Source organism: Aethalodelphis obliquidens, unplaced genomic scaffold, assembly GCF_003676395.1.
Source record: "Aethalodelphis obliquidens isolate GAN/ISIS:26980383/991018 unplaced genomic scaffold, ASM367639v1 scaffold137, whole genome shotgun sequence".
In the NCBI taxonomy this organism is placed as follows: domain Eukaryota; kingdom Metazoa; phylum Chordata; class Mammalia; order Artiodactyla; family Delphinidae; genus Aethalodelphis; species Aethalodelphis obliquidens.
Window position 1 is genome coordinate 225,297 of NW_020838081.1, and position 13,413 is coordinate 238,709.

The window sequence follows — 13,413 nt, forward strand, 5'->3', positions numbered from 1 at the left end:
CGTCTGCTTTCCCCGCCTTAGTGTCCATACGTTTTTCTCTACATCTGTGTCTCTATTTCTGCCTTGCAACCCAGTTCATCTGTACCATTTTTCTAGATTCCACATATATGCATTAATATACGATATTTATCAAACTGAGTTCTTGGTACCTGCAAAGTTCTATTCTAGGCATCTCCATATCCAAAGGCCAATAAGTCTCCCATAATCCTAGTCTAATTGATATGGAGACGCATATAATGCTACAAAACCAAATATATTGTCACTAGAATTACAAATAAAGGGCTGTGGGGCTTCTGTATCACAGCATATCACATCCTCTTTGGGTTGCAGAGAGGGGAAGACACTCATATATGACTTCAGGTAGAGGGGTTGCTGTATGAAGTCAATCAATGAAAGAATGTCAGCTGTGGTGGTTGTGTATGCCTGGGGAAGGGAATTGCTTGATGGAGTCATGGAGCAGGAAAGTATCAATATAATCTATACCACGTGGTTCTCAGAGTGTGGTCCCAGACCATCAGCATCAGCATCACCTGGAAACCTGTTAGAAATGCAAATTTTTGGGCACCACTCCAGACCTACTGAACCAGAAACTCTGGGAGTTGATCCCAGAAATCTGGGTTTTAACAAGCCCTCCAGGTGGTTGTGATGTGCTGAAGTTTGAGAACCACTGGTCTACACTTGCTTGGTCAGAGAAAAGTCAGTTGCCCTTCGCTTGAAGAGTAGGGTTTAAGAAAAGCAGTGATGAGAACAAAAAGACAGGATTACAATAGAGACCTTGAATACTAGAGTAGGAGTATGTAGGGGCCCCCCAGGGAACCATTTCAGTTAAGGAAGGGACCTTCAGGGGGCTTGCTTTAGGAAGAGTGAGCTGACAGACTTTTATACGGTGAATTAAAACTAAAAGATAATTGGAAGTGGTGAAGTAAATTAGGGGAGGAGTAGAGTAGCCTTGAGAAATGAAAGGAAACCACTGCCAAGGAGCAATGTGGCTGGATAAGCCTTGACAGCCACCTGGGTAAGTGTCCGGACAAAGGTAACTGCCTCAGAATAAGCTGAGGCTTTGAACCTGGTGTTGGGAGAGCATGGTGGTGCCTTCTGACACACTGTGGGCAGAGGGTAGAGATGCCACATGGTATGGGAAGTGGGATATGGGGGAAGGTAATTTTTTCTAAAAATAAGAATAGCTTCTTCCCCAGAATGATACAGGCTCAGTGTAAGAAACTCCATAAGGGAAGGTGAGGGTGAAAGCAAAATCATTTCCAATCTCACCTTCCAGTGAAAAGCAATACATTTTTCTATTTAAATACCTGAGTATCCATTTGCTTATTTAATTAAACTCAGTGTTTTATACATAGAATTATACAATCCTAAAAACAGAATTCCTTAGGTAAATTGATCTTGAACACCTGTCAGTGTTACACACATGAGTGTACCCAGGTCAGTGTGTGTTTGGAAATTGATGAATTTTATATTTGAGAAACAAAAGGTTTATATAAGCAGCTGATTGTTAAAGAGTGCAGTTTCATTTCACATGGTCATCAAAAGTCCTGTCCATATCATTTATTACAGAGGAAATCTGGCGCAGAACAGTCTCAGATGTCTGGTATGCCAACATTAGTCTAGGGAGAAGAACCCCAGCTAACTGTGTGTGTGTGTGTGTGTGTGTGTGTGTGTGTGCGCGTGCATTTTTCTTTTTGTAATATGCCACAATTTTTATTGCAACCTGGCCATTTTTGTGAGGGTGGGGAGTTTGATCTCAAAAACAGTGTTCCATTTAAGGCTCTTTTATACAGAAATTGCTATCATGACTGATATTCAAAATATCTTTAGTGTTGGAAGACTTACATGGTAAACATAAAACTCCTACACTTATTCAGTAGTGTACACTCGATGGAAAACAAAAAGGCATTAATAACAGCTATTTCTTTTGAGAAGATGTGCAGTGGTTAAGGATCCGCCTGCCAGTGCAGGGGACACAGGTTCGAGCCCTGGTCCGGGAAGATCCCACATGCCACGGAGCAACTAAGCCCGTGCGCCACAACTACTGAGCCAGCTCTCTAGAGCCTGTGAGCCACAACTACTGAAGCCCGCGTGCCACAACTACTGAAGCCCGCGTACCTAGAGCCTGTGCTCGCCAACAAGAGAAGCCACCACAATGAGAAGCCCGTGCACCGCAAGAAAGAGTAGCCCCCGCTCACCGCAAGTAGAGAAAGCCCGCATGCAACAACGAAGACCCAATGCCGCCAAAAATAAATAAATAAAATAAATTTATAAAAAAAAAAAGAAGATACACAGGTATGAGAATGAACACTGAGGTACTAGGATAAGTTGATGACACAGTTAATACAATTTAATTGGCATTCCTTTTGGGGTAGGGAATTAAACTCTAAAAAAGAATGCTTTCAATGCATAGTATTATATCCGTGCTGCCATGTCACAAGAAATAGGCTTGCCAAGGCAGGTGAGGTGTACGAATGCTCAAGCCTCACAGAACTTCAGTCAAGTGCAACTATAAATAATACTGAATAAAGTTTACCATCTCACTAGTGGATAATACTTTCAAGGCATTCAGTTAGCTTAACCCTTTGTAGTGTTCTAAGCTATTCACATTGACAATCACATTCATTGTAGTGCTTGCTGCAAGGGAGGCATAACCAGTTGTTTTGGCTAAAATATGGGAAGGCATTCCTTGGGTTCTACATAAAAGTAGCAGTATTAAACAGTCTAATGGCAATCTCTTGATAGTCTGCTTACATGAATGATATTTCCTTCATTCATTGTGCTGGAAGGACCCAGTGGGAAGAGGAAGGAAAGAAAACAAAACCTAATACTATTTCAATTGACTGAGCTGGAGAAATGGAAGCTCCCTTAAGATCCAGATGGCACTTGACTGTCATTTTATAAGTGTTTTCCTTCAAGTGAAACTACTACCTTGCCTTCCAATTTCTGTCCAAGTGTTGAACAGTCCCTTATATCATCCAAGCCATTTACTTGCTACTCATGTTTAATACCTGTAAATTTCTTTTTAATGGCATCTTTAGAGCTAGCATAAATCATCTTGCTTTTTAAAGGTGCACTTTCAGGAGCCCAAGATCTGCTTTGCTTCCTCTACAATTATTTGTCTTTTGTCATCGCTTAAACAGAAGAGAACTGCTTTCTTTGTTTTTTTGATCTCCTCTTGTGTAGATTTCCTTACGCAGCTCGGCCTCCGGTGGTGTGGCACTGCGAGGAGAAGGAGGGGTGGCCGCTCCCCAACTATATTTTAAGACGAAAAAGGTGAAACGTTGTGTCTTTTATTAGAATAACAAGGTTATTCTGGTGTCTTATAAGAACCAATTAATATTGGACATAAAATGGTCTCATACATAGGCCAATAGCAAGTTCCAGAATTCTCTTTTTAAATAGGCAGCTAGCTACCAGTGAATTTCTTAAGCGACAAGCAGAGATGTGGAATACAGTTTGCTCGTTTCTTAGTTTTGTGAAAAAGGTTTTTTTATTGACAGAATATACCATATTCTATAGTATTTTTTTTTTTACTTAAAATATTATGGCCACTTTTCTGTATCACTAAATATAGTTAAATAATTTTAGTAGTGGTATGATTTTCCATTTATATGATGTGATATCGTTTACTTTATCAATCCTACATTGACTAATGTTAGGTGGTTTTTTGTTGTTGATTATTATGAATAGCACTGCAGTATACAACCTTTGCAGTATCCATCTTTGTCCATTTGTCTGATGGTCTCCTTAGCATAAATCTCTAGAAGTAGGATGGATTTTTGAATCAAATGGTACTCATACTTTTAAAATGTTGATACCTATTGCCAGATTACTTTCCAGAAACCTTTATATTCCTACCTACTGTGAATGTGAGTTCACATTTTCCCCAGAAAGAGCACTAGATATTTGTCAGTTACTTTAATCATTACCAGCCTGATAGGTTAAAAGAGATTTCTCTCTCTCTTTTCTTTTTTACTTAATTGATGACTAATGAGATTGAACAGGCTTTCATCGATTTATTAAGACAGTTGTATTTCTTTTGTGAAAGGTCGGTTTATATCTGTTCTTTTTCTGTTTTCTCTGAGTGTTTACGTTATACGGATTTGTAAGATGCTACTACAATTCTGGGACCAATTCCACTTCTGATCATCAACTAGGATTCTGCATCTGATTCCTGTGTGTGTGTGTGTGTGTGTGTGTGTGTGTGTCCCATACCACCACGCAATCCTCCATGTCAGCTGGGTGTCCTACAATTCAACTCAATTTTGACACTCTCTGGAGATAGCATCAGATCCCACAAGTTAAGGGCTCAGTCCTAAAGGACTGCCCCCCTTTTCAGATGCCAGTCACATGTCCAGGTGGTCAACTGGGCTTCTGACTGGCTGGCTGCAGATTGGAGGTTCTAATGACCCCCTCCTTGTGTTAGATTAATTTCCTAGAGCGGCTCACAGAAACATTTTACTTCCTATATTAGCAGTTTATTATAAAAGGATATAATTCAGGAACCCGCCAAATGGAAGAGATGCATAGGGCAAGGTATGGGGGAAGGGAGGGGATGTGGAGCCTCCATGCCCTCTCTGAGACTGCCACTCTGACCAAATCTCCACATATTCACCAACCCGGAAGCTTCCGAACCCTGTCCCTTTGGGTTTTTATGGGGTCTTCATTACGTAGTCATGATTGATTACATCACTGGCCATTGATTGAACTCATTCTCCAGCCCCTCTCCCCTCCCCAGAGGTAGGGTGGCAGCAGGACTGAAAGTTCCAACCCTCGGATCATGTGGTTGGCTCCACTGGCAAGCCACCTCCACCCTTAGGTTACCTAGGGGCTTTCTAAGTCACCTCATTACCATAACAAAAGACACCTTTGTTGATTTCATCCCTTAGGAAATTCCAAGAGTTTTAGGAGTGCTGTGCCAGAAACTGTGGAACAAAGACCAAGTATGTATTTCTTATTCTTGTCACAATACCACACTAACATATTAAGGGTATTCAACTTTTGGCTCTTTTTAAATTATTATTTTGTATATTAAGAGGTGTACATATTCATTGACTTTTTCTTTTAATTTTTTTAATTAAAAAATTGAGGTATAATTGATTTACAATATTATATTAGTTTCAGGTGTACAACATACAGTGATTCAAAAATTTTATAGGTTATATCCATTTATAGTTATTATAAAATATTGGCTATATTCCCTGTGCTGTACAATATATCCTTGTTGCTTATTTTATACATAGTTGTTCATGCCTCTTTATTCCCTACCCCTATCTTGCCCTTTCCCCTTCCTTCTTCCTACTGGTAACTTCTAATTTGTTCTCTATATCTGTGAGGCTGTTTCTTTTTTGTTATACTCACTAGTTTGTTTTTTCTTTTAGATTCCACATATAAGTGATAACATATAGTATTTGTCTTGCTCTGACTTATTTCAGTAAGCATAATACTCTCCAGGTCCATCTGTGTTGTTGCAAATGGTAAAATTTCCATCCACAAAACAAAAAGACAACCTACTGAATGGGAGAAAATATTTGCAAATGATATTACCAATAAGAGATTAATGTCAACAATATATAAACAGCTCATATAACTCACTATCAAAGAAAACCCAAGCACTCTGATTAAAAAATGGGCAGAAGACCTGAATAGACATTTTTCCAAAGAAGACATAGAGATGGTCAACAAGCACATGAAAAGATGCTTATCATCGCTAATCATCAGAGAAATGCAAATCGAAACCACAATGAGATATCACCTCACACCTGTCAGAATGGCTATCATCAAAAAGACCACAAATAAAAAAACTAAAACAAAAGTAACAAAAAACCTAAAAACAGAACTACCATATGATCCGGCAATTCCATTCCTGGATATAAGTCCAAAGAAAATGAAAACACTAATTCAAAAAGATACATGTACCTCAATGTTCATAACAGCATTATTTACAATAGCCAAGATGGAAGCAACCTAAGTGTCCATTAACAGATGAATGGATAAAGATGTGATACACACACATACACAGACACACACACACACACAGGAATATTAGCCATAAAAAAGAAATTTTGCCATTTGCAGTCCATTGACTTTTTAAACTATTTTATAGTGAAGCATGATAAACACTTACAGTATACAAGACATCAGTGAATTGTCACAAAGCCAACACTTATGTAACCCAGGTGAACACGTAAACACTGTCCCCCCCACCCCACCCCCGGCCAAAGTTAGTAGTGTATCAAGGGCTGGGAGAAATGGGTGTGTTCTGCCCCAGGTTCAGACAATCTACAGTGCATTTTCTATACAGAATTTAAAATCAATGTAACTACTGACTAAAAGTTGGTCTGCTTTTTATTATCACCATGCATTGACCATTTAAAAAAATGTGTGTGTGTGTAACATCTGTTTTACTCTGTGTCTAGTTTATCTGTCCTTATTGGTTGGTGCTTGTTGTACGCCCAAAGAGATATTCTCCTACATTATCTTTTAGGAGCTTTATTGTTTTGACTTTTTTTTTTTTTGCGGTACGCGGGCCTCTCACTGTTGTGGCCTCTCCCGTTGCGGAACACAGGCTCCAGACGCGCAGGCTCAGCGGCCACGGCTCACGGGCCTGGCCTAGCCGCTCCGCGGCATGTGGGATCTTCCCGGACCCAGGCACGAACCCGTGTCCCCTGCATCAGCAGGCGGACTCTCAACCACTGCGCCACCAGGGAAGCCCTATTGTTTTGACTTTTACATTGAGATCTATAATCCATCTGAAATTAATGTTGTGTATGGTATGAGTTAGAGGTCAATTTTAATTTTGTTTTCCTTTATGCATATCCAAATGTCTCAGCACCATTTATTGCAAAGATCAAACTTTCCTCACTGGTCTGCAGTGACAACATTAGTGTACAAAAAGCATCCATTTCATGTGTAATATTTCTGTGCTTTCTGTTCTTTCCTTTCATCTCTTTGTCTTATACATTGTCTTAATGACTGTGCTTCATAATAAGTCCTGATATCTGGAGAGAAAGTCTTTGTTATTCTTCTAGGTGTCTTGCTTTCCTTGGCCATTTGCATTTCTTTATACATTTTGAACCAGCCTACAAATTTCCATTTAAAAACTTGTTAGGATTGCTTGGGATTCTACTGGATCTCTAGATCAATTTGGATAGAATTGACGTCTTTACAATGTTAAATCTCAAGAACATGGACCATCCCTTCACTTATTAGGTGTCCTTTAATTTTTAAAAATACTGTTTTCTTTAGTTTTCTATGTAGAGGTTTACCACTTTTCTTTCTGTTTTGATAGGAATTTGATATTTTTTGATGGTATTGTAAATGGTATTAAAAATTCATTTTCTAACTATTGCTGGTATATAGAAATACAGTTGATTTCTAGATATTATCTTTTATATCCCTCAGCTTTGATAAACTGATTTTTTTCTGATAGTTTATAGCTTATTTTGGATTTTCTATATGTACCGTCTGAATAATAGTTTTTTCCCTTCATTCCCAGTTGTCATACTTTTGTCCAGCTTTCTACTTGTTTGCAGTGGAACGGTTTGCCTGAATTACGCAGGCAGCATTATTGGAAGCAGAAATTTTTCTTAAATAAAAAATTCAAACTGTATTCCACTCTTGTTTTTGAATTGCCTTTGAATTTAAACCCAAATCTCTGGGTACTTCAACAGCCATGAAGCCCAGAGAAAGGTAATAGTATCTTTTGAGACATCATTAATGTTCCTAAAGTCTATATAAACAGATCTTATAAAAATCTTTATTTTAAACCTTTAAAATTTAGTTTTAGTGGTGAGAACTCTTAATGTGTATCCCAAGGACTTATGTATGAAAGCTTATCAGTAGTTTGAATAATTCCTGAAAGTAGTGGAGTCACTAGTGAAGCCACAGCGTACCTCTCATGTGCTGTCTTAAGCATCATTCCTAGAAGCCATCCCCCCGAGGTAGCCCAGGGAGCTCTCCACTTTGCAGAGGGCATTGGCTTGCCAGGATAATGCCATGTGGTGCCAATAGAGACGAATTGCAGGAAGAACTCTTGGAACTGCGTGGGGAGGGAAGTGGCATATGAGTGTCAGTGTGGGGAAGTGTCAGATAGTGTTTCATGGAGGAAAATTCCAAGTTGACTAGTAACTTGGTGGGTTGCAGCTGAGGGATCAGAGTCTTGTTGCAGCTTGTCTTCTGGCAATGTCATGCACGCCTCTCTGATCTGGAGGAGTCTGTGGGCTACTGTCAGTGAGGTAGTCAACAGATGCTGAGGAGTCTCAGGAAAAAGTGATTGCAGCTTAAAACAGACAACCTCTGCAGGCTTCTCTCCACAGGGGAGTCTGTGCCATCCTGGTTGTGGAATTTCAATGGTAGCAAAATGGAGCTGTGGTGATGGACCAACAAGAGGCAATTATGACAAGCAAGGGCTCTATTGACTATTTTGGGAATTATAGGAATGGGAAAACAGAAGCTGCAGCTGTAATTACTGTCGTGGAATGAAATCCTCACCACCACCACCACCCCTTTCACAACACTTTACGCTTGATGGGTGTTCAGTTAATGTGGTATGTGTGCAAATTGTCATTAGACTTTAGAAAACTTTTAGAAACTTTTTTGCAAGTGATGATTCAAATGTGCTCATTAAAAATATAGTGTCTTTAACCAATCTAGCAGGTTAAATAATTTTTTTATTCCTCTAGATTACAATTTTTAAAAGATCAAGTTTAGAGGAAAATCTTGTTCTAATTTTGGAGCATGATATATTTGAATTCAATTCGCAGTTTTCTATCTTAAAAAAATAGCTGTAATTATAAACAGCAAATGGATGGGGTGTGAGACTGATTTAAGTTAAAGAAATTGTGACCTTAATAATTCAGAATGCTCCGTATTCTTTCCAAAATGTATTGACACTGTAAGTAAAATTTATCTTTATAGTAAATGTTTTAGGATTCTGTAGAAAGCCACATAGAGTAAAATGCTACTTATTTCTTTTCCCAGTGGTGTTTTACTGAGTCATTTTATTAGTTGTATGTGCCTTTCTTGAGTTGGAAATTTATACAGGATTTCCTGTATAAAGAAATCCTTTCCACCCAAAATATAAATTCTATACCATTTTGTGTGTAGAAGCCCAATGGTGGGCCTTAAGTAAACACAAATGCTAGCTTTTACAGTTTTTAATGTGTTTTTATAGAATAACACTATCTTGTAAAATAGTCTGTTTCTCAGAGTTTTTCTAAATGGAATAATTTTAAACACTCCTTAAGGATCTTCCTTTCAAATAAATTATGAGGTGACTCCTTTTGTAAAACAAAGGTTCATTTATTAGCATGAATAATATTTCCTGATCTTTCCCTCTCCACTCCATGCATATTTTAGCTACTTATAAAGCTGGGTTTTCATATATAGTAATTCTTCTCAGTCACAGGGAGCACTTTAGAGATCGGTACCTGAATCTAGTATTTAATTATAGTTCTTACTTATGGCAGTATGTCTTCTCAATTGTGAGTTGTTTTTATGCCCTTGAATGTGGTAGGCTAACTATAGGATATCTTAATGTCATAGTTGATAGAAATAGAAATAGTTGATAATTTATAAAAGCTGTATAAAAATGTATGTTAGGTTATTAAGGTTAAGTTCCAAATAGAGCTTGGGGAATCTTTAGAAAACGTGACTTTAAAAAATATATGTACTGTTAAATCAGACTTACTAGTATCTAGTTTAGGCCTTGAGTGCTTAGTATATATTTGTTTCTTTTTTGGGGGAAGATGTTTCTAGTGACTACTTGATAAGTTTTGTATTTTTATAATTTTATAATTAGAATTCATGGGCCCAATTCACAGAAGACTTCTTAAAAATAATTAATTTTTAGTCCATTTGTCTCTTCTCTTAGCAAGTCCCCAGATGACAAATTGATTAAAACAACACTTAAATAAACTGAAACATTAACATTTATTAAAACAACTTGGAATAAACAAATACTATAATTTGGATTATTTAATATGTGTTTTTATGTGCTATATCTAGGAACTGAAAGTAATTGAGCAGTCTTTTTTAGGAATCACTTGATAGAAAGCAGAGAACATTTCCCACTTACAGAAGTAAATGGATGAAGTGTACCTGGTTATCTCAGGAAAAATTCAGCTTAGTATTAACAGGGAAATGGCTTTCAGTCATTCAGTCCATTCTGTCAGTACTGCTGGATTACAAATTAATTGCTGAATTTTGAGTATAATGCTCAGGATTCAGTATGAGAAATTGAACCACTGTGAGTGTTATTGAATAAGGGATTTATTATAGTACTCAGACTGTATACGGATTGTAGGAGTTGCTGGGAATGTGAAAGTCAGGAAGCAGAAGGATCAGAAAAATAGTCACTAATAGAGCCTCCTGAATTACTGGTACAGGCGTGTAAGTCAGAACTTACTGGGAAAATTTTAAGAAGCAAGTGTATACAGACATCAAAGTGAGAATGCAAAGAGGATGATCCTGGAGAGGTCTGTGGAAGGCTGTTGCCTCTGTGTAGCTATTGCTTCTGTGGGTACAAAGCCCAGAGTCAGGCATCTCTTGTTGGATCTTAGGCCACTGTTGATCAGGTGAAGAAGAGCTGGACACAGAGGGGATAAGAGGAGAGTTGAGGACAAGCTGAAACCTGCCCCAGGCACCTCTGCATTTATTCTCACCATGTCTTATCATAAAGACCTTCTAAGAGTTTGGCCGTCTCTAACTTGGTGTACTATACAGGGAAGGAAATTCTGGGAAACACAGTTCCCAGGTGGACCAAGTTCACAATAGAATGATCCAGTGCATTATGCTTCCCATTTTGGGCTGCTCTTTCAGATTCATCTCATCAGTAGATGATGAGGATGTTATAATACTTTGAGCCTCAAGATTTCCATTTCCTTATGGTATTTACTGAGGAACTGTTCATATGCTATTATCACTTGAGGATTTAAAATGCTGTACTTTGAATAACTTTTCTTTTTTTTCTTATTAACACTGTGGCCTTTTCCTAATGTATTTTATTATAATTTCTCTGTACCTTATTTACTGATTTTTGTCTTTGTTATTAAAGTTATACAATCCCAATAAATGAATTACAGGTCAGAAAATATTCAAATTTTGGAGAGGAAAACGGGTACAAAATTTATTTTAAAAAAATATTTATTTATTTATTAATCTTTGGCTGCATCGGGTCTTAGTTGCGGCATGCGGGATCTTTCGTTGTGGCGGCGCGTCTGCTCTTTGTTGTGGCACGCGGGCTCCAGAGCATGTGGGCTCTGTAGTTGCTGCTTGCGGGCTCTCTAGTTGAGGCGCGTGGGCTTAGTTGCCCCATGGCATGTGGGATCTTAGCTCCCTGACCAGGGATTGAACCCGTGTCCCCTGCATTGGAAGGTGGATTCTTAACCACTGAACCACCAGGGAAGTTCCTTATTTATTTATTTCAAAATTTAAATATGAATAACTACATACTCTTTGGTGGATTTGGGATTAAAAATAACCGAGTATGCCATAAGACTTTCTGCTGACTTTTTGAAATGTTCATACTCCATTCTAGTAATGGTGAATAAAAGGAGATGACCTTTTGCAAGAGATTTTAATTTGAGAAAGTCTAGGCTCTTTGAAATACAGAGCCTCAAAAATTTGTCAGCTAGGTTGATACATTCAGCCAGCAAAATTAAGTGGTCTGCTGTTCTCAGACTCCCACTATATCCTTTGTGCTCCAGGTCTGCTTTCTGTCTCTGCAGTGCATGTGTAACACTTTCTAGTTGATTTTTTTTTAATGGATGATCTGACAGGGTAGGGGAGTAAGGACATGATGAAAGATAGAAAGTGCTGAAAATCGTTTTCATTTATCTCCTTCCTACAGTCCATAATGGGGTGGGGGTTCATTTGTCTATTTCCCATTTAATTTTCCTTTTTTTCTTCTCTAGAGTTGGAGAATCTCTTCTAATTTCTTTTAAGAACATTCACTGATAACGACTGAAGTATTCTGGAGAGTTAGATGTACCTCTCAGACATAGTCTTAGAATATTTTATAATTGTATAACTTAGAAATTAATTTAAAAATTAATTTTTATTGCAGTATAGTTGATTTACAATGTTGTGATAGTTTCTGCTCTACAGCAAAGTGAATCAGTCATGCATATACACATATCCACTCTTAGATTCTTTTCCCATATAGCCCATTACAGAGTATTGAGTACAGTTCCCTGTGCTATACAGTAGGTCCTTATTAGTTATCTGTTTTATATAGAGTAGTGTGTATGTGTCAATCCCAGTCTTCCAGTTTATCCCTTCCCTTAGTTCTAAATAATAATCTTCACTTACCTCCATCAGGTTTTCTTTACTCTTTGATAGTAATTAATTGATAACACTTTTTTTGGAGTTTAGATTCAGTAACTCCCCTGTTCTCTCTGTATTTTATCTTTTGAAAATGAAGCCTCATTTTATTTTCCATAGCTCAGGAAGAATACTTCCCATTTGTAGTCCTCTAACTGTACTTTGTGTGTGTCTTGTTTCTGTGGTTTCTTTCATGAAATCTTATAGGGCTAAAGGTAATTGAAGTGCCTTTGCTTTCCTCCACATCAAATAAATGCTTTACAAATATACCTCAGCAATTCTGCTTATAGATGGCTCTTTGATTTGTCAGTTCTTGTTTTCTGTCTTGGTACAACAGAAGATGATTTATTTTATAAAGTAAGTTGAAGGTTTCTTTGCTTACAAGACTCTGTAAATTATCAGTAATGTTGATAGTGCAATGAAATTTTAGAAGTGGTTCTAGATTTAGCATGGTTCTAAATTGTTTAGGCTGAGTAGAAAATTTTCCAATGATATTGTTTCAACTTAATAAAATAACAGTGCTTTGCAGGTAATTTAATTGTCATCAGAACTGGCAAGACTAAAATATTGCCTGCTTTAAAAATGTTTTATTTACTTTAATAAAAATATTGCTCTTAAAATGCTGATGACATTTCATGAATCTATTATTCCTTATGGGTCTTGACATAAATTACTTGTCTCATTTGGGGAATTTCTTTAAGCACAGGCTCATAACTGAGATGATAAATCCCACTTTCTTGAGATATTAGCCTTCTTATTTCTGTCATCTATTGTGTTAAATTAATCTTATTATTTAATTACTAATAATAGTTGTTTTTTTATTACATGGCTACTGTGCATCAGAGGCTCTACTTACATAACCTTGAATCCTCACCTATAAGTAGGTAGTATCAGTCCCTCTTAGTGAATGAGAAAAGAGACTTAAAGAGGTTAAATAACTTGCTCATGGTCACATAATTAATAAAGGTTGACACCCAGATGTGTTAGTATTCTCAGAAGAATAGACAGAAAGGTCCAGGTAGAGGAAGGGTTTGTGCCAACAAGCAGTACACTCGGCCTGATTGTTCATCATCTTAATTAGTCTTG

The 13,413-nt window shown here is 37.5% G+C and overlaps 1 protein-coding gene and 1 pseudogene across 3 annotated transcripts in view; one reads left to right on the forward strand and one right to left on the reverse strand.

The window, feature by feature from the left end:
• The window catches only part of CDKL5 (cyclin dependent kinase like 5), a 189,406-nt gene that overhangs the window by 25,070 nt on the left and 150,923 nt on the right, over nt 1-13,413 (forward strand). Inside the window, exon 2 of one of the 3 annotated variants that reach the window (XM_027099684.1) lies at nt 4,893-4,946. The exons of the other annotated variants lie outside the window; for them this stretch is intronic. The gene's annotated coding sequence lies outside the window, so the exon portion shown is untranslated. The remainder of the gene's footprint in view (nt 1-4,892; nt 4,947-13,413) is intronic. 3 annotated transcript variants of the gene reach the window in all.
• LOC113616420 (cofilin-2 pseudogene) overlaps nt 2,726-13,413 on the reverse strand; it is an 18,334-nt pseudogene continuing 7,646 nt past the window's right edge.